We start from the raw sequence: 18,646 nt of genomic DNA on the forward strand, positions 1-18,646 counted from the left end.
TAGATTCCTTTTATTTCCTTTTCTTCTCTGATTGCTGTAGCTAGGACTTCCAAAACTATGTTGAATAATAGTGGTGAAAGTGGACACCCTTGTCTTGTTCCTGATCTTAGGGGGAATGCTTTCAGTTTTTCACCATTGAGAATAATGTTTTCTGTAGGCTTATGATATATGGCCTTCACTGTGTTGAGGTAGCTGTTGGGAAGCCCAGTACAAAATAGCCAGTTGGAAGAAGTCCTTGGGAAAATGGCGAAGGGCCAGAAATACCCCGGCTTGGTGTGCTCGGGCAGAAAAACATCTCCTGCCTTTGGTTATGCCCGGAGCCAAGATTTAATAATAAATATTAAGGATGTTGCTTGAGAAAATGGGTTATGGGATAAGCACATGGGTCACTTAGAGCGCGCTGTCCTTGAAATATTTTTACTGATTAGGTGTTAACCCCGTACGCACTCTGCTGGCTGTATACTCTAAGCTTTTTGTTCCTACTTCTATAAAAAGGCTTGACTGCAGAAATAAACTTGTCAGTCCTTGCAAGAGACTGTCCGAGTGTCCTTCTTTCAGGTTCATCACTTCCAAGTCCCAGGGAGGAAATCCCCAACAAGTGGCGCCAGAACAGGGACTTGAAAGGAAGGCTGAACAAAGCAATGAGCCCCTACAGAAAGAGGTAAGCAGGATGGGACAACATAGCAGTGAAATTCCTTTCATTTCTATAATGCATCATTTTTTGAAACAAAACAGTGTTAATGTTTCAAGAGATCAGTTGAACGACTGCTATCATATTTTACTGGAACAATTCATGGTTCCCAGAAGAGGGGACACTCAATTTAGACATATAGAAAAGGGTTAAAAATAATGTTTTGCAAGCATGTCGGCAAGGGTTACATGGTCACTCAAACGGGCTATCACAGAACAAATTGAAGGGCATAACGTTAATTTGGAAGTAAAAAACTATTCAATCTTTACATGAATATGAGCATAAGGAACAAGACATGCAAGGTGCTTTGAAATATAAGAATGTTATGCTCAATCAGACACAATCCTTAGAAAAACAACTCAGAGACATGTATACAGGATGTGTCAAAACTGAAGCCACTTAGAACGGAGGTCATTTCATTCAACAGACAGCCCAAATCTGAGGTTTTTCCTTCTGCTTTGCCTGTAACAGCAATTGCTAACTTTGCTCGTACTAATCATTCCACTCCTCCTCGGGAGATGCCTGCTTGCGCTTTTGCTTTCCCAATGCAATTTATTCAACCTGCCCAAGACCAAAATACTTGGGCTAATCTAGATTTTGGCATGTTGTCTAGCTTTAAGAAAGCATGCACTCTGTATGGACCTACTTCTCCTTACTGTATAGAATTTCTCGGAGGATGGGCTGACCATTGGACGCCATATGATTTTTTTCAAATAGCAAAGATAATTCAAAATCCTCAACAATTACTTCAATGGCAAATATGGGTTAATGATGAAGCCCAACAAATGCTGATTGACCAGCAATCTCATGGTAACCCTGCCAATTTAACCTATGATATACTCACTGGAACAAGAGCCATGGCTGATATGATTGTGCAATTAGCTAATATTACCCCTCAGATGTTACATTTCATTAAAGAAACTGCCTGCAGGGCATAAGCAAAGGTTGATAGCACTAACTCTGATGGTTCATTTGTTAAGATTATTCAAGGACATGAAGAGGAATATTCTCAATTTATAGGAAAATTAAAGGATGCAATTGAGAAATCTATTAAGGATGTGACTTTACAAAATATTATTTTAAAACAACTTGCTTTTGAAAATGCTAATGAGGAATGTCAATCCATGCTTAGACCAATTCAAGAGACTAGCTCTCTTATGGAATATTTGAAAGCTTATAAGGATATCAGATCTAATTCCCATAGAACAAAATTGGCAACATTAGAAACCTTTAATGTACAGAAAGCTACTAATGCCAAATGTTTTAACTGTGGGAAGCCCGGCCATATGAAAAAACAATGTCGCATGCCAACACAGGCCAAAAAAAATAATACTACTTCTAATAAGAAGAGACCCCCAGGAGTATGTCCAAGATGTAAAAAGGGGTTCCATTGGCTGAATGAATGTCATTCTAAATTTGATAAGGATGGAAACACTTTGAACCCCAGTGCACAACAAAAACAACAGGGAAACTAATAAAGGGACCATCCTCTAGCCTCACTACAAAAGGAGGACCTAGTGTTATGACGCTACAAGCAGCTACATCTAAGAGTGCTTGCATTGATATACCTAGTCCTTATGATATGGAACTAATAGAATTATACAACCCCCACAAAATTCCCACTGGATATTATGGCCCGATTCCACCTGGGACAGTGGGACTGATTTTGGGACGTAGTAGCTGCACAATGAGAGGTTTAGTGGTATTGACTGGTGTTGTGGATGAAGATTATGAAGGGGAAATACATGTTATGGTAAATGTTGTGAAAATGGGAAATATATACTTATAAATAGGGGAACATTTTGCACAATTATTACTTTTGCCATATGTCAAACCAGTGAAAGCATCTGATAAAGTTCGGCAGGGAGGCTTTGGCAGTACCAACCTTACTGCTGCACTATCCTCCTTATTAAAGGAACATCAGAAACCCATACTTACTTTACGCATACGGGGAAGAAATTTCACAGGCATATTAGATACTGGAGCTAACATTTCAATCATTAGAGCTGCAGAATGGCCCCTTGATTTGGGTAAGATTATGGCTCCTTCTAGACTATTAGGAGTGAGTAAAACTGATGCCACACAAACTTTTGTCGATTGAAAGGTTGTTGTTGAATCATGCGAATACACCGGGATTCTTGGCCCCCGGAGGAGAAGAATTCAATCCAGGGCCAGAGACGAGGCTTGATCGCTCAGAGCTTTTGTGTAATAAAGTTTTATTAAAGTATAAAGGAGATAGAGAAAGCTTCTGACATAGGCATCAGAAGGGGGTAGAAAGAGTACCCGCCTGCTAGTCTTCAGCTGGATGTTATATAGTCACTAGCAGTCTGTTAATCAAAGAAAGGAATGTCTTAAAATTCAGAATGGCACCAGGCCCCTCACCCATAAGATGCATTTTGGAGTAGTCTTGGCGCCAAATGGTTTATCCTGGGCCATAAAATGATTAACTTGAATCCTGAAGAAGGGCAGATCACCATACAAATAGTTTCATTTACATAGATTAGGAGAACAATATCCATACTGGTTTGTCAAGTAGGTTCTGGGCCAAGAGGCAGAACCAACTTGGAGACAGAGTTTGGGGTAAAGGCATAGTACATTAGCATAGCTTAAGACAAACATTTCCATAAGAAAAAGGCATTGGTTATCTCTAGGCTCAAGAATAGCTAACTTCAGGTGAAACCAGGTGTCATTATGGCAACACAGTATTTTAAGAGAAACCTCCCTTTAAATTTGTATAGAGAAGGAAGAAAATACAGCTAGTTTGTTTCTTCCTGCCGCTTAAGACAGATAAAAATGTCTGACACTTGCAGGCTATTTCCTCCATTTGGAGACCCCTGGCCTTCCTGCCTGTTACCCTCTCAAATGCATCCTATTTACAAGTATATGGCCCTGATCAAATTGTAGCTTATCTTAAACCATATATTACTAATATCCCTATCAATTTATGGGGACGGGATTTTCTTGAACAAACGAAAGCCACAATTTCTTTAAATGAACTTAATGGGGGCCATTGAGTTAACACCACTGCCTTTCGACTGGGAATCTGGTACCCCAATATGGACACCTCAATGGCCCCTAACTAAAGGGGCCAACTCTTACACAATTAGTAAATGAACAATTACAAAAAGCTCTATAGAACCTTCATTTTCCCCATGGAATTCCCCTGTTTTTGTAATAAAAAAGAAATCAGGAAAATGGCGAATGTTGATAGATTTAAGAAATGTTAATAATACCATGTTACCTATGGGGCCCTTACAACCCGGATTGCCCTCCCCTTCTATGGTACCAAAAGGATGGTCTGTAGTTATTATTGACTTACAAGACTGCTTTTTTACTATACCTTTGCACCCTAAAGATAGAAAACATTTTGCCTTTTCAGTTCCTTCTATAAATCACATGGCTTCTGTTAAAAGATTTCAATGGAAGGTGCTACCTCAGGGAATGATGAACTCTCCTACCATTTGCCAATATCTCATATCTGTTTTATTACAACCCATTAAAGATAAGTATCCTACTTAGTTTATAATTCATTACATGGATGATATACTTCTTTCTATGGAATCTGAACTCTGTTTGCAACAGTTATACAATGAAGTTACTACTACTCCTCAAAATCATGGCCTGCGTGTTGCGCCAGATAAAATTCAGTGGAAAGCACCCTTTAATTATTTAGGACATGTTATGGAAAAATCTAAAATCAAACCTCAAAAAACTCAAATTTCTGTGCAGTCTCTACGCACGCTGAATGATTTTCAAAAATTGCTAGGAGATATTAATTGGCTGTGGCCATCTGTTGGCATCCCCACCTATGCCTTACAAAATCTATTTAAAATTTTAGAGGGATCCCCTGACCCTAATAGCCCTAGGCAGCTAACAAAAGAGGCCAAAGAAGAACTGGCCTTAATGGAGAAACGCATTCAACAATCTTTTTCAACTCGGCTAGATTATGATCAACCAGTTTCTTTATATATATTCCCCACTGAGCATTCGCCCACTGCAGTTATAGCTCAGCATAGCCCAATAGAATGGGTATATTTACACACTAAACAGTCTAAAAAAATTGTATCATATATTGAGAAAATAGGGCACTTAATTGTGTCAGGAAGAAGCCGTATACAAACTTTGACTGGATTTGATCCATATGCAATACACGTTCCCTTGATGCCTTACAGTATAACTTGACCATGCAAATGGAATTAAGTGATTTTCAAAATGTTATCTCATTTCATTTGCCGAAAGGAAAATTATGGGACTTTCTACAATGTACTAAATTCATTGTAACTAATATCATTGCATCCCAGCTTATTTCCAATGCACCCACCTATTTCATTGATGGCAACAAGAAAGGCATAGCAGGGATTGTTGGCCCTGATATCAAAGAGAAATTACCCACTACCTATTCTTCAGTACAAAGAGTTGAGTTGTATGCTTTATATGCTCTTTTGTCACTTCAACCATTATCCTTCAACGTATATACTGATTCCAAATACCTTGCTTCCCTTTTTCCTGATTTTGTTACCGCCTTTTTATACAACCTAGATGAAGAATTATATACTCTCTTTTCACAGACTCAAGCTTTAATTCGCTCACATACGGAACCTTTCTTGATTGCACATATATGTGCTCATTCAGGTTTACCTGGCCCTCTGGTTGCAGGAAATGTTGCTGTTGACAGGCTCATAGCTCCCATTTTTACATCTGCCAGTGATGAACATGCTAATCTTCATACCAATGCTAACAGATTGCACTCTAAATACCATATTCCTCTCACTGAAGCGGGGCATATTATTGAAACCTGCGATGTCTGTGCCCCTCTGTGCTTACGAACTACGATTTCAGGAGTTAATCCCTGGGAGCAGCAGCCTAACTCCCTTTGGCAATCTGATTTCACTCACTGCTCCTTAGGAAAGTTTTCTTTGCTTTTTGTCTCAGTTGATACATTTTCAGGCTTTATCTGGGCAGTACCTGTCTCTTCAGAATCCAGTAAACATGCCAATTCCGCACTCTTACTCACCTTCCCCGTTATGGGGATTCCTTCTGTCTTGAAAACAGACAATGGACCTGCATTCACCTCGCATTCATTTCGTTCATTTTTATCAGAATGGAACATAACACACATTATGGGAATACCCTATAATCCTCAGGGTCAAGCCATTATTGAAAGAGCCCACCACACCCTAAAAATTCATTTATTAAAACAGAAAAGGGGAATATGGAAGAGGAGATACACTTCTTATCCCATGAACCCTCAATTACTATTATCTTTAACTCTTTATTCCCTGAATTTTTTAACCTTAACAAAAAATAATCCTGATACTCGTGCAGATAGACATTTTGCAGAACACAAAAACAGCAAATTAGAAATCAATACACCAATATGGTATAAGCAATTTAATCAGTGGCTGCCAGGAATCTCACGACTCATAGGCAAGGGTTATGGTCTTGTCATTGCAGATGGAGAGGAAATCTGGATTCCCCTTTGCCATGTCCATTACTGAGAGGGACCCCAAGACTGGACTCCCTCGGGAAGTGATGAAGTTGACGCGAAGGGTCTCGTCAATGACCCTGGAGGAGCCAATGAGGAAACGCCATCGTCTGAATCCTTACCCAATATGGGCTCAAGTGAAAAACATGACTCATCAGGCTGAGCAGACACTGAAGAGTACTGGAACTCCTATGACTCCAGATAAGCTGTTTCTGGCAATGTTAGCTGTTCTTTCCTGTTCCTCTGGGGTAAGTGCAGAATATGTTTATTGGGCATACATACCCAACCCACCACTTCTCTCCATAGTGGATTGGGTAGATAAAGCCCCTATGATCTTTATTAATGACAGCATGCATTTTCCAAGTCCCTGGTCCACAAAGCGACCAATTCATGAAGAAGATGAGGGAAAGCCAATCAACATTTCCATGGGATTCAAAACCTTGCCTATCTGTTTCGGATCTCATCCCCTTTGCATGACTATCTTCCCACAGTAGGGCATACTCTGCCAACAATGGGACTGCTTTGTGTCTGGGAATGTTTGCTACGGCATCTTTCTTACTTAATGCCTCCGAGCGACATTATCCAGGCCAGATAGTCAACTATTCGAACTCACTTTTTCAACCAGAGGAAACTTCATGTCATACTGTATCTTGGAGAAGAAAACAGGAGATACAACCGTTACATTGGTCTGATTGTCGAGGCCAATTTGAGAAAGTTTCTATAATTCAGCAAAATCATACTAATCATACATTTAAATTTGTTGACTGGGGACCTCACGGGTTGTTTGTAAACTGTTCTGAAGAGCAGGAAGAACATCATAACTGCTCCTGGTTTAAAAGATCAAGCACTGGAGGCTTTCATAAGTCTAAGACAAGTTTCTGGACTGATAAGGACATATTGCTGAATTGGTATAATGGGGGCTTATCACCCCCATGACCCAGGATTGTCGTCCCCATTGTGGGGCCAAAGCAATGGCACATTTGGAAAATTCCAGCAGCCTTAGAGCACTTCGCTAGTGTTTATGGGACTGTGGGTATGTTTTGTCCTTCTAATGATACCTTCCTATACAATAGTACTGGCTATATTCAATCATGTGTTCACCTTCCATATTTGTTTATTATAGGGCATTTTGACTTATTGATATTGACTTATCGACCAAGATTGTCAATTGTACTGCATGTGCATTGTATACCTGCCTTAATCACACCATTTCATATCACAATGCTAGCATTGCGCTAGTTAAACAAAGATCTGAGTTATGGCTTCCCATAAACTTAACTGAGCCTTGGACTGATTCTGTATTTCTTTCTGTATTGTTGAAAACTGGACTTAGGCGATCTAAGTGCATCATTGGGTGGATTATTGCAGGCATCTTAAGCCTTATCTCTATTGTGACTGTAGGAACTTTGTCCAGTATGGCTTTACATAATTCTATACAAAATCATGATTTTATCACTGCTTGGCACAAAGACTCTCATGATCTTTGGACTTGACAAGCTCAAATAGATCAGCAATTACAAACACGAATTAATGAATTACAAACTGTGGTTATCCACTTAGGAGATCAAGTGCAGCAACTGACTTTCCAAACACGTATAAGTTGTCACTGGAATTTTACTTCTTTTTGTCTGACTAACATGCCCTATAATAGCACTGAATATCCTTGGGATAAAGTTAAAGCGCATTTGCAGGATCTCACAGATAACTCAAGTTTAGACATCAATTTGTTGAAACAACAAGTTGCTAATTTTCAAGTTAAGGTACCTAAGGAATTGTACAGCACTCAGTTTTATGATACTTTAACCAAAACCCTATTGTCTCTAGACCCTAGAGCTTGGTTTTCAGGAAGAAACACTTTTATATACGTATTAATCACCCTGCTTTTTCTGTCATTGCTTATAAGATATAGATGTCTCTACTCAAGACTCCATGCCTCCCACAATGGAGTCCAACTAGCAGCTGCCATGCTTAAATTAAAAACAAAAGGAGGATATACTTGGGAAGCCTAGTACAAAATAGTTGGTTGGAGGAAGTCCTCCGGAAAATGGTGAAGGGCCAGAAATACCCTGGCTTGGTGTGCTCGGGCAGAAAAACATCTCCTGCCTTTGGTTATGCTCGGCGCCAAGATTTAATAATAAATATTAAGGATGTTGCTTGAGAAAACGGGTTATGGGATAAGCACATGGGTCACTTAGAGCACGCTGTCCTTGAAGTATTTTTACTGATTAGGTGTTAACCCCGTATGCACTCTGCTGGCTGTATACTCTAAGCTCTTTGTTCCTACTTCTATAAAAAGGCTTGACTGCAGAAATAAACTTGTCAGTCCTTGCAAGAGACTGTCCAAGTGTCCTTCTTTCAGGTTCATCGCTTCCAAGTCCCGGGGAGAAAATCCCCAACAGTAGGTTCCTTCTGTGCCCAAAGTTTGAAGAGTTTTAATCATAAATGGGAGCTGAATTTTGTCAAAGGCTTTTTCTGCATTTATTGAGATTATCATATAACTTTTATCTTTCAGTTTGTTAATATGGTGTATCACATTGATTGATTTGTGTAGACTGAAGAATCCGTACATTCCTGGAATAAGCCCAACTAGATCATGGTGTATGAGCTTTTTGATGTGTTGCTGAATTCTGTTTGCTAAAATTTTGTTGAGGATTTTGGATCTATGTTCATCAGTGATATTGGCCTATAGTTTTCTTTTTGTGTGTTGTCTCTAATCCTTATTTCTTTCTTCAGTGGACTTTGGATTTTTTCCCCCTAGCTTCTTAAGATCAAAACTTAGATTACTGATTTTAGATCTTTCTTATTTTTTAATATATCCATTCAATTGCTTTCACTGCATCTCACAAATTTTGATAGATTGTGTTTTTATTTTCATTTAGTTCAAAATATTTTAAAATTTCTCCTGACATTTCTTTGACCAATGTATTACTTAATCCAATGTGCTATTTAATCTCCATGCATTTGGGGATTTTCCAGTTATCCTTCTGTTATTGATTTTGAGTTTAATTCCATTATGGTTTGACAGCAGATACTGTACAATTTCTGTTCTTTTAAAGTTGCTTTATGATGCAGAATGTGGTCTAGGTGAATGTTCCATCTGAGTTTAAAAATAATGTGTATTCTGCTGCTGTTGTCTATAGATATCAATTATATTAATTAAATAGTTGTTTTTATTGAAATAGTTGATATATAATATTGTTAGTTTCAGGTTTACTATATAATGATTGAACATTTGCACACTTTGTGAAATGATCATCATGAAAAGTCTAGCAACCATCTATCCCCATATAATATAACATTCACCATATTCTTGATGTTGAATAGTACATCCCTGTTCAGCTCAGTTCGGTTCAGTTGCTCAGTCGTGTCCAACTCTTTGTGACCCCATGGATTGCAGCACGCCAGGCTTCCCTGTCCTTCACCAACTCCCAGAGCCTACTCAAACTCATGTCCATTGTGTTGGTGATGCCATCCAACCATCTCATCCTCTGTTGCTCCCTTCTCCTCCCGCCTTCAATCTTTCCCAGCATCAGGGTCTTTTCTAAGTGAGTCAGTTCTCCGCATCAAGTGGCCAAAGTATTGAAGTTTCAGCGTCAGCATCAGTCCTTCCAAAGAATATTCAGGTCTGATTTCCTTTAGGATGGACTGGTTGGATCTCCTTGCAGTCCAAGGGACTCTCAAGAGTCTTCTCTAACACCACAGTTCAAAAGCATCAATTCTTCAGTGCTCAGCTTTCTTTATAGTCCAACTCACATCCACACACGACTACTAGAAAAACCACAGCCTTGACTAGACGGACCTTTGTTGGCAAAGTAATGTCTCTGCTTTTTAATATGCTGTCTAGGTTGGTCATAGCTTTTCTTCCAAGGAGCAAGCATCCTTTAATTTCATGGCTGAAGTCACCATCTGCAGTGATTCGGGAGCCCCCCAAAATAAAGTCTCTCACTGTTTCCATTGTCTCCTCATCTATTTGCTGTGAAGTGTTGGGACCGGATGCCATGATCTTAGTTTTCTTAATGTTGAGTTTTAAGCCAACTTTATCACTCTCCTCTTTCACTGTCATCAAGATGCTGTTTAGTTCTTTGCTTTCTGCCATAAGGCTGGTGTCATCTGCGTATCTGAGGTTATTGATATTTCCCTGTAACTTATTATATAACTGGAGGTTTGTAACTCTTAATTCCCTTCATCTATTTTACCCCGTTTGCTTCCCTCTTTTCTGGTAATTATATCTCATATTGATGGTGCGGTTGAGTTTAACTATGTCTTTACTGATGGGTTTGCTGGGTCTGTTCATTTCTGATAGAGGGTTATTGATGTCTTCAACTATGATAATGGTGTCATCTATTTCTCCTTGCAATTCTATTGGTTTTTGCCTCACGTAATTTGATACTATGTTGTTAGGTGCATACATGTTAAAAATTGCTCTGCTTTCTTGGAGTATTGACTCCTTTTCATGATGTAATGTCCTTCTTTATCCTTGATAACTTTCCTTACTTTGAAGTCTGCCCTGTCTGAAATTTATATAATTACCTCTGCTTTCTTTCTATGAGTTAGCATGGCTTCCCAGTTGATAAAGAATCTGCCTGCAATGCAGGAGACCTGGGTTCAATCTCTGGGTTGGGAAGATCCCCTGGAGAAGGGAAAGGCTACCCACTCCAGTATTCTGGCCTGGAGAAGTCCATGGACTGTATAGTCCATGGGGTCACAAAGAGCCAGACACGACTGAGCAAATTTCACTTTTGCTTTTCATGGAGTATTTTCTCCACTTATTTACCTTTTATTTTTATACTGAAAGTATTTTTCTTATAAATAACATATAGCTGGGCCTTGGGCCTTGGTTTTTGAATCACTCTGACAATCTGTGGCTTTTAATTGGTGAATTTAGACAATTGACATTCAAAATGATTATTGATATAGTTGGATTATATCTATCATGTTTGTGACAGTTTTCTATTTGTTGCTCTCATTCTTTGTGGCTGTTTTGTCTTCCACTCTTCTTTCTGCCTCTGGGGGTTTTAACTGAGCTTTTTATATGATATAATTTTCTATCCTTTCTTAGAGTGTCAGTTAATTAATTATTTTTTTTTTAATTTTAGTGGTTGATCTAGAGTTTGCAATATATCACTAACTCGAGTCTATTCTCAAAGAACACTATAGCACTTCACAGATGGTGTGAATACCTTATAATAACAGAATAATCCTAATTCCTTCCTCTTACTTCTTCCATCCCTTGTATCACTGTTATCATTAATTTTATTTATATATAAGCAAACATAAGTGTGTGTGTATATATAAATTTATTATAATTAGATGCACATATATAATATACAGAAATATACATAATCAAATTCATTCTTGCCATTATTATTTTGAACAGTTTTGTTTGATCAATTAACTTAAAAATAATTTTTTATTTTACTTCATATATTCCTTCTACAATGCTCTTCTTTATATAGGTGCAAGTTTCTGACTTATTTTCCTACTCTAGAGAACTTCAACATTTCTTACAAGGCAAATCCAATGGCAACATATTCTCTCAATTTTTATCTGTCCAAGAAAGTCTTTCTCTTTCATTTCTGAAGAATAATTGCATAGGGTACAGAATACTATGTTGGTGGTTTTTATTTTCACAACACTTTAAATATTTCGCACCACCCTTTTATTACTTGCATCATTTCTAAGAAATCAGCCATAATTCTTTTCTCTTGTTTCCTTATGCACACTTAGTCGCTCAGTTGTGTCCGACTCTTTGCAACCCATGAACTGTAGCCCGCCAGGCTCCTCTGTCCATGGGGATTCTCCAGGCAAGAATACTGAAGTGGGTTGCCATGCCCTCCTCCATGTTTCCTTATAGGTAGGTGTATTTTCTTTAGCTATTTTTTCCTTTTCCTTGATTTTCCATAACTTGAATATGATATGCCTCAGTGTGGTTTTTATGGCACTTATTATGCTTGGTATTCTCTGAGCTTCCTGATCTGTGGTGTGGTATCTACAATTTATTGAGGGGGAATTCCCAGTCATTATTGTTTCAAATATTTATTGTTTCTCTCTTTTCCTTCTGATATATTCATTATGTGTACTTTACACCTTTTGTAGTTTTCCCACAGTCCTTAAGTGTTTCTTTTTTACAGCCTTTGTTGTCTTTATTTTTCAGTTTTGGAGGTTTCTATTGAAATAGCCTCTAGCTCAGAGATTTTTTCCCTCAGTCACGCCCAGTCTACTAATAAGTCCATGAAAGGCATTTTCATTCCTGTTTCTGTGTTTTGTTTTTTTTTTCATCTCTAGCACTTTCTTTTTTAAGGATTTCCATCTTTCTGCTTATATTACCTATCCGTTATTAGATGCTATTTTATCCAATAGAACCTTAGCATATTTTAAAAATATTTATTTATATATTTGGCTGTGTCAGTCTTAGTCGCAGCAAATGGGATCTAGTTCCCTGACCAGCAATCGAGTCCAGGTCCCCTGCATTGGGATCCTGGTGTCTTAGTCACTAGACCGCCAGGGGACTCCCTTAGAATATTAATCATTGTTGCTTTAAATTCCCTATCTGAAAATTCCAACACCTCTGCCATGTCTGATTCAAATTGTTTCTTGTCTTTTCTTATGCTTTTTCAGATGTCATTTTTTCTTGTCAGTCATAATGTACTGAGTGTAAGGAACTGATGTAAACTGAACCCCTGTCTCTTGCATCTCCTGCATTGGCAGGTGGCTTCTTCACCACTGCACCACGTAATGTGGTGGTGGTGGTGGGGTGGCAATTCTATAGTCCTATGATCGTGCTGTGCTATGCTAAGTCACTTCAGTCATGTCTGACTCTTTGCAACCCTATGGACTGCCAGGTAGTCCGCCAGGCTCCTCTACCCATGGAAATCTCCAGGCAACAATACTGGAGTGGGTTGCCATGCTCTCCTCCAAGAGATCTTCCCAACTCAGGGATGGAACCTGAGTCTCCTACGTTGGCAGGTGGGTTCTTAACCACTAGTTCCACCTGAGAAGCCCAGTCCTATGACTAAAAGATCAACCTTTTAGCGAGCCTGTGCTTTTGGACCATGGACTTCACTAGTGCTTCTCAGCCTTCCTTTTTTTCTCTCTCCTGAATTGGGACAGGATGGCTGAGTGGGCTGGAGTTGGCTATTCTCCTTCTCCCTTGTAGAAGGTTAGAGGTTACTACTAACTAGAGTTGGGTACTTCCCTTCTCCCAGGCCTGACAATATAGCAGCAGACTAGGTTTTGGTTGACCAGTTTCTGCTGAGGATAGGCCTTGCTAAGAAGAATACATTGATCTGGTGTATTTAAAAATGGTTCCTTTATTCTCCCTTGCAGGAAGCACCCAGGCTTTTTTCTCCCTCCTGATATTTACTGTGAGGATCTGGTGGAGAACCTAGAGGTAAATCTCACAAAAGTGTGGCGGCCCCCCATCAGCAAGTCCTTGGAGTTTTCTACACTGAGCTTCCAGCAATCCATCAGTTACAGTGCAGGCTTGTCTACCTTGGTACTGGTTCCCTGGTGGTTTCTACATCCAGATCTCTGCTCTATGTCTCCCTGTACTTGCTTGTCTGTCTCTTCAATTTTGGAGACAGTGGCTATCTTGTGTTACCTCCTCTCTTACAAATCCAAGAAGAGTTGTTGACTTTTCAGTCTGTTCAGCCTTTTGTGTTGTTGTGAGGATCAAATGGCAACTTCCAAGCTCTACATGTGGAACCAGAGAGCAGACATCCAGTGGTGTTATTTCAAACTCTCATTATTAGAGCTCAAATACTGCTAATTATTAAAATACTAATAATAACTTAAATTTTAAAAAAAGATGGCTAACAAGTCAGATTTAAATAATTAAATCTAATATTATGAGTGAAAGATCAGGCAGGTCATTCTGGATATGTAAATGTGCTATTACCGCTTTGGATGGTGGTCTTTCTAAAAATATATTTTAGTAAACAGATAACATTTTTAAGAATTTAAAGGAGATCAAACCAGTCAATCCTAAAAAAATCAGCCCTGAATATTCATTGGAAGGACTGATGCTGAAGCTGAAGCTCCAACACTTTGGCCACCTGATGCAAAGAGCCAACCCATTGGAAAAGACCCTGATGCTAAGAAAGATTGAAGGCAAAAGGAGAAGAGGGGAACAGAGATGAGATGGTTAGCTAGCATCAACAACTCAATGGACATGAGTATGAGCAAACTCTGGGAGATAATGGAGGACAGAGGAGCCTGGCGTGCTGCAATCCATGGGGTTGCCAAGAATCGGACACAACTTAGCGACTAAATAGCAACAACAAATTTTTAAGAACATGTCAAAGAAAGAGAAAGTGGAGAAAATATGCAATAAAATTAATGGTTGTCATTTTGGGATGGTGGAACAATTACAAGCTTATTTCTTTTGGTGAATCGGTTTGTATACATTTACTACAATGAGCATATGCTATTTATAATCAGAAAAAAGGTAAAAATAATACAAATGGTATTTAAAAACAAAATGAACTCACTTCTTGGTGCTTCTTTTTATATTTGCTTTCCAGTTTTGCTAACATTGTTTTGCATAATTAGAAAACATCAATCTTACAAATGTTAAAAAGTAGGAAAATACTATCACTAGTATAAAGTATATACTTCTATGTGGGCTTTCTCTATCAGTTGTATCATGCTGAGGCAGGAAATAAATAATCAAAAAAAGAAACAAAAATATATGTAGGTCAGAGGCAATGAGAGAACTGCCATAATGATCCATAAATCATTTCACAGTACACATCTAACTTTTCAAGGTAGCTACACAATTTCAAGGGCAAACATATAATATTTGCCAAGTACACTGGGCAATTTTAAAAGAATCTTCAGACGATACGCCCAAACTCAATGCCCTCTTGCTTTGTATAAGTCCTATGCTGGCTGCCCCAAATGCAAAGATCCCATAGATGCCATAGGTTTCTCTCTTAGGTAAAGTTAGAGAATGGAGGCCATAGTATAAAGAGTGGTATCACCAGCCCTGTACTGAAGGGTCAAATCCCAGCTGGCCCAGACAGGAATTGCTGTAGGGAAGCATGGGAAGGAAGGCTTAGTGTACACCGAGGAGGTGAGGGATGAGAGGTAGATGGGAGGGGGCATCCCAAGCCAGGGATAACAGCTGGGAACAGGCATAAAGAAGTAGCCAGAACTGTGGTCAAAGCAGCACACCTGACAGATGCCTGATTAGTTTGAAGAGATTACACAAGATGCTGAATTCAAGCCTAAGGTATTTTGGTTTTTCTTTGTAGGCAATGGAGAGCTTTTGAAGGATTTTGAACATGCACTGATAAGATAGAAACTGTTCTTTAGAGTGATTTATTTTGCACTATAGGGTTATCCATCTCTATCCATCTGTAGCTTTGCAGGCATAGATCGTGTCTGATTCACTGATGTCAACACACTCAGGGCTGATTCTAGCTGCTTCACCACCACTGTGCAAAGCAGAAAGGGTGGCCCCTCTGGGTAGACTCAGTCCTCCAAGCCCAGTGCTTGGTGAACTGACCATACCTGTGTGAAAAAGGTCTTCTGGGAAGAAGCACCCCTCACAAAGTTCCATGGCTTGATGAGTAAATAAGATAATATTATATACACTTCTTCTGCATCTCATTCTCTAACAATACAGAGTGGATATTCCCATTCCCTTACCCTGCCATGTTTACTGTTAAAGACAGAATTCACTGTTTAAACAGTTAGACAATCGTGTCATAATTTATTCCACTTCTGTTGGGCATTCCCTTTGTTTTGAGGTTTCTACCTGGAAACAAACAATGTTGAAATTCATTTATATTTTTTTGAGAGTATGGTATGGCTTAAATAATGTAAGAAATGTCTTTTCTTCAAAGCTTAGATACAACTCAGCTGCCAAAGCATTTTGGCTTGATCCTTTTCAAAGTGAGAAATCTATTTTTTAACATCTCCCAAGGCTATTGATATGCTTAATTTTTTTTTACCTCTTCTAGAGTCAATGTTAACAGTTTATGTTTGAGTCAAAAATCATCCATTTCCTCTAAATTTTCAAGTTTATTGCCATGGACTTTTATATAATCATATTTCTTTATGATTATTTTCATTTTTTCACACTAAATTCTTGATATTTCTCCCAAATCTGCTCTTTGTCCAGTTTTATGGAGATCAGAAAAAGAAGCCACCATCATCCTAAATTTAAAGTCATCTTTAAACTTCTGTCCTTCACCTCCCACATTCAATCTTCCATTCAGTCCCGTCTGCCTCTAAAATAACTCTTCAGTCCATCCACCCATTCCTCCTGACTGCCATTTCCATTTCTTCACTACCTTAACCTTGGGAATCTAATCCAAAGAAATAAGTAATCACATATAAGGATGCCAGATACAAGTAATACTAACAATACCATCAATAATAATAGCCAACATATACTAAACACATTTTATATGCCAGATACTGTTTAAAATGTTTTACAAATATTAAGCCATTTTATCAACATGGCAACCCAATAAGGTAAATACTATTACTTTCCTCATTTTACAAGTGTACTAGAAAATATAAAGATGTTTATCACAATATCATTTATAATAAGGACAAAGAGATTGCCTATCATTGCTGGAAGAGTTGAATAAAATGTGACCATCCAATGGAAGAAAACTGATTGTCCATTAACAGATGAATGGATAAAGACGATGTGGTGAATATATAAACAGAATACTGCTTAGCCATTAGAAAGAAAAAAATTTGCCATTTGCAACAACATGGATGGATGTGGAGGTATGATGCTAAGTGAAACAAGCCAGAGAAATACAAATGGTGTATAATATTACTTATATGTGGAATATAAAAAATACAACAAATATAACAAAAAAGGAGCAGATTCACAAACACAGCAAACAAACCAGTGGTTACCAGTGGGAGAGGGAAGGAGGAAGGCACAATATAGGGTTAGGGCAGTAAGAGATACAAACTATTAGGTATAAACTAAGCTACAAGAATATATTGTACAACATGGAAAAATAGCCAATATTTTATAATAACTGTAAATGGAGTATGACTTTTAAAAATTGTGAATTACTATATTGTATACCTGTAACATATAATATTGTACAGCAACTATACTTCAATAAAAATATTTTAAAAACTAGACCATACATATCATATAATAGTGTGTAACTAAAAGAATGATTTGGATTAGTTCTCAACCCTGGTTACACACGGGATTATCTGAGTAGCTTTTGAAAAATAGCTGCTGGGGTCCCACCCCAAACCAACTAAATCAGTCTCTGGGTGTCAATTAGGGTGAGAGTCACTGAGTTCTATTTGGTAGTTACCTTGGAGGGATGTCCGTAACAAATCACCAAAGACGCCAAGAAGCATACATAACATAATGCCATTTTTTAAAAACAAGGACAAAAAGCCTCAATATGAGTGTGTGTATCTATATCTTTATACTATATTTATGTTTAGGGTCTATAGATACACTATATAGATATAATATACTTATGTGTCATATATTACATACAGTATATGTAACATAATTTCCCCAGTGGTTCAGCAGTAAAGAATCTGCCTGCAATGCAGGAGACCCAGGTTTGACTCCTGGGTTGGGAAGATCCCCTGGAGAAGGGCATGGCAGCCCACTCCAGTATTCTTGCTGGGAGAATCCCATGGACAAAGGAGCCTGGTGGGCTACAGTCCATGGGGTCACAAAAAGCACGACATGAATGAGCACACACTGAACGTATATAACATACAGTAACACATGGAAAAGGTGCATATATGTTAACATGAAAAAAATACAGAAATATACACACATTAGCTAAGAAATGGGGTACAAATGGTTCGTAAGTGGGAGACAAAAAGAAGAAGCAGAGGGAAGATAGGAAGAAGCTAAAAAAAGGAAAAGAAGCTTATAGCTGCTCTTCACCATATAAAACAGCATATATTCTCATAACAATTACCTCAAGGAAGTGAAATTTCTGATAAGTTTTTATAAATCCCTGGGTAAAAAAAAAAAGGCATTTTCTAAAAGTAAAAAAAAAAACATTTTCTAAATGTAAAAAACATTTTCATGGGATTTCCCCAGTGGTACAGTGGCTAGAAATCTGCCTGCTAATCAGAGGACACGGGTTGGATCCCTGGTCTGGGAAGCAACCAAGCCCCTATGCCACAACTACTGAGCCTGCACTCTAGAACCCACAAGCCTCAAGTGAAGCCCACGTGCACCTAGAGAAGCCACCGCAATGAGAAGCCTGCACACCCCAAGGGAGAGTAACCCCCATTCTCTGCAACGAGAGAAAGCCCATGTACAGCTTGCATTGTACCAGTGCAACCAAAAATAATACATGAATGAATAAATAAGTTATGAAAAAATTGTCACTGTTTATATAATCAGAAAAAAAACTTTTACATTATCTTTTTTTTTTCCAAGCTGTCTTCAGTGTTTCCTGTTGGAAGAATGATCCTCTGATCCTCTGCCTGGCTAACTCTTCCTTATC

At 38.4% G+C, this 18,646-nt stretch overlaps 1 protein-coding gene and 1 long non-coding RNA gene across 3 annotated transcripts in view; one reads left to right on the top strand and one right to left on the bottom strand.

Annotated features, from left to right (window-relative positions):
• Positions 1 to 18,646, bottom strand: part of LOC102274735 (solute carrier family 22 member 15) — a 183,745-nt gene that overhangs the window by 40,379 nt on the left and 124,720 nt on the right. The window lies entirely within an intron of this gene.
• Positions 485 to 17,262, top strand: LOC138987206 (uncharacterized). Its single transcript, XR_011463626.1, has 3 exons — positions 485 to 661; positions 6,146 to 6,424; positions 13,503 to 17,262. It is a non-coding gene; the product is annotated as an uncharacterized lncRNA (long non-coding RNA).

This window comes from Bos mutus, chromosome 3 (assembly GCF_027580195.1).
Source record: "Bos mutus isolate GX-2022 chromosome 3, NWIPB_WYAK_1.1, whole genome shotgun sequence".
Taxonomy (NCBI): Eukaryota; Metazoa; Chordata; class Mammalia; order Artiodactyla; family Bovidae; genus Bos; species Bos mutus.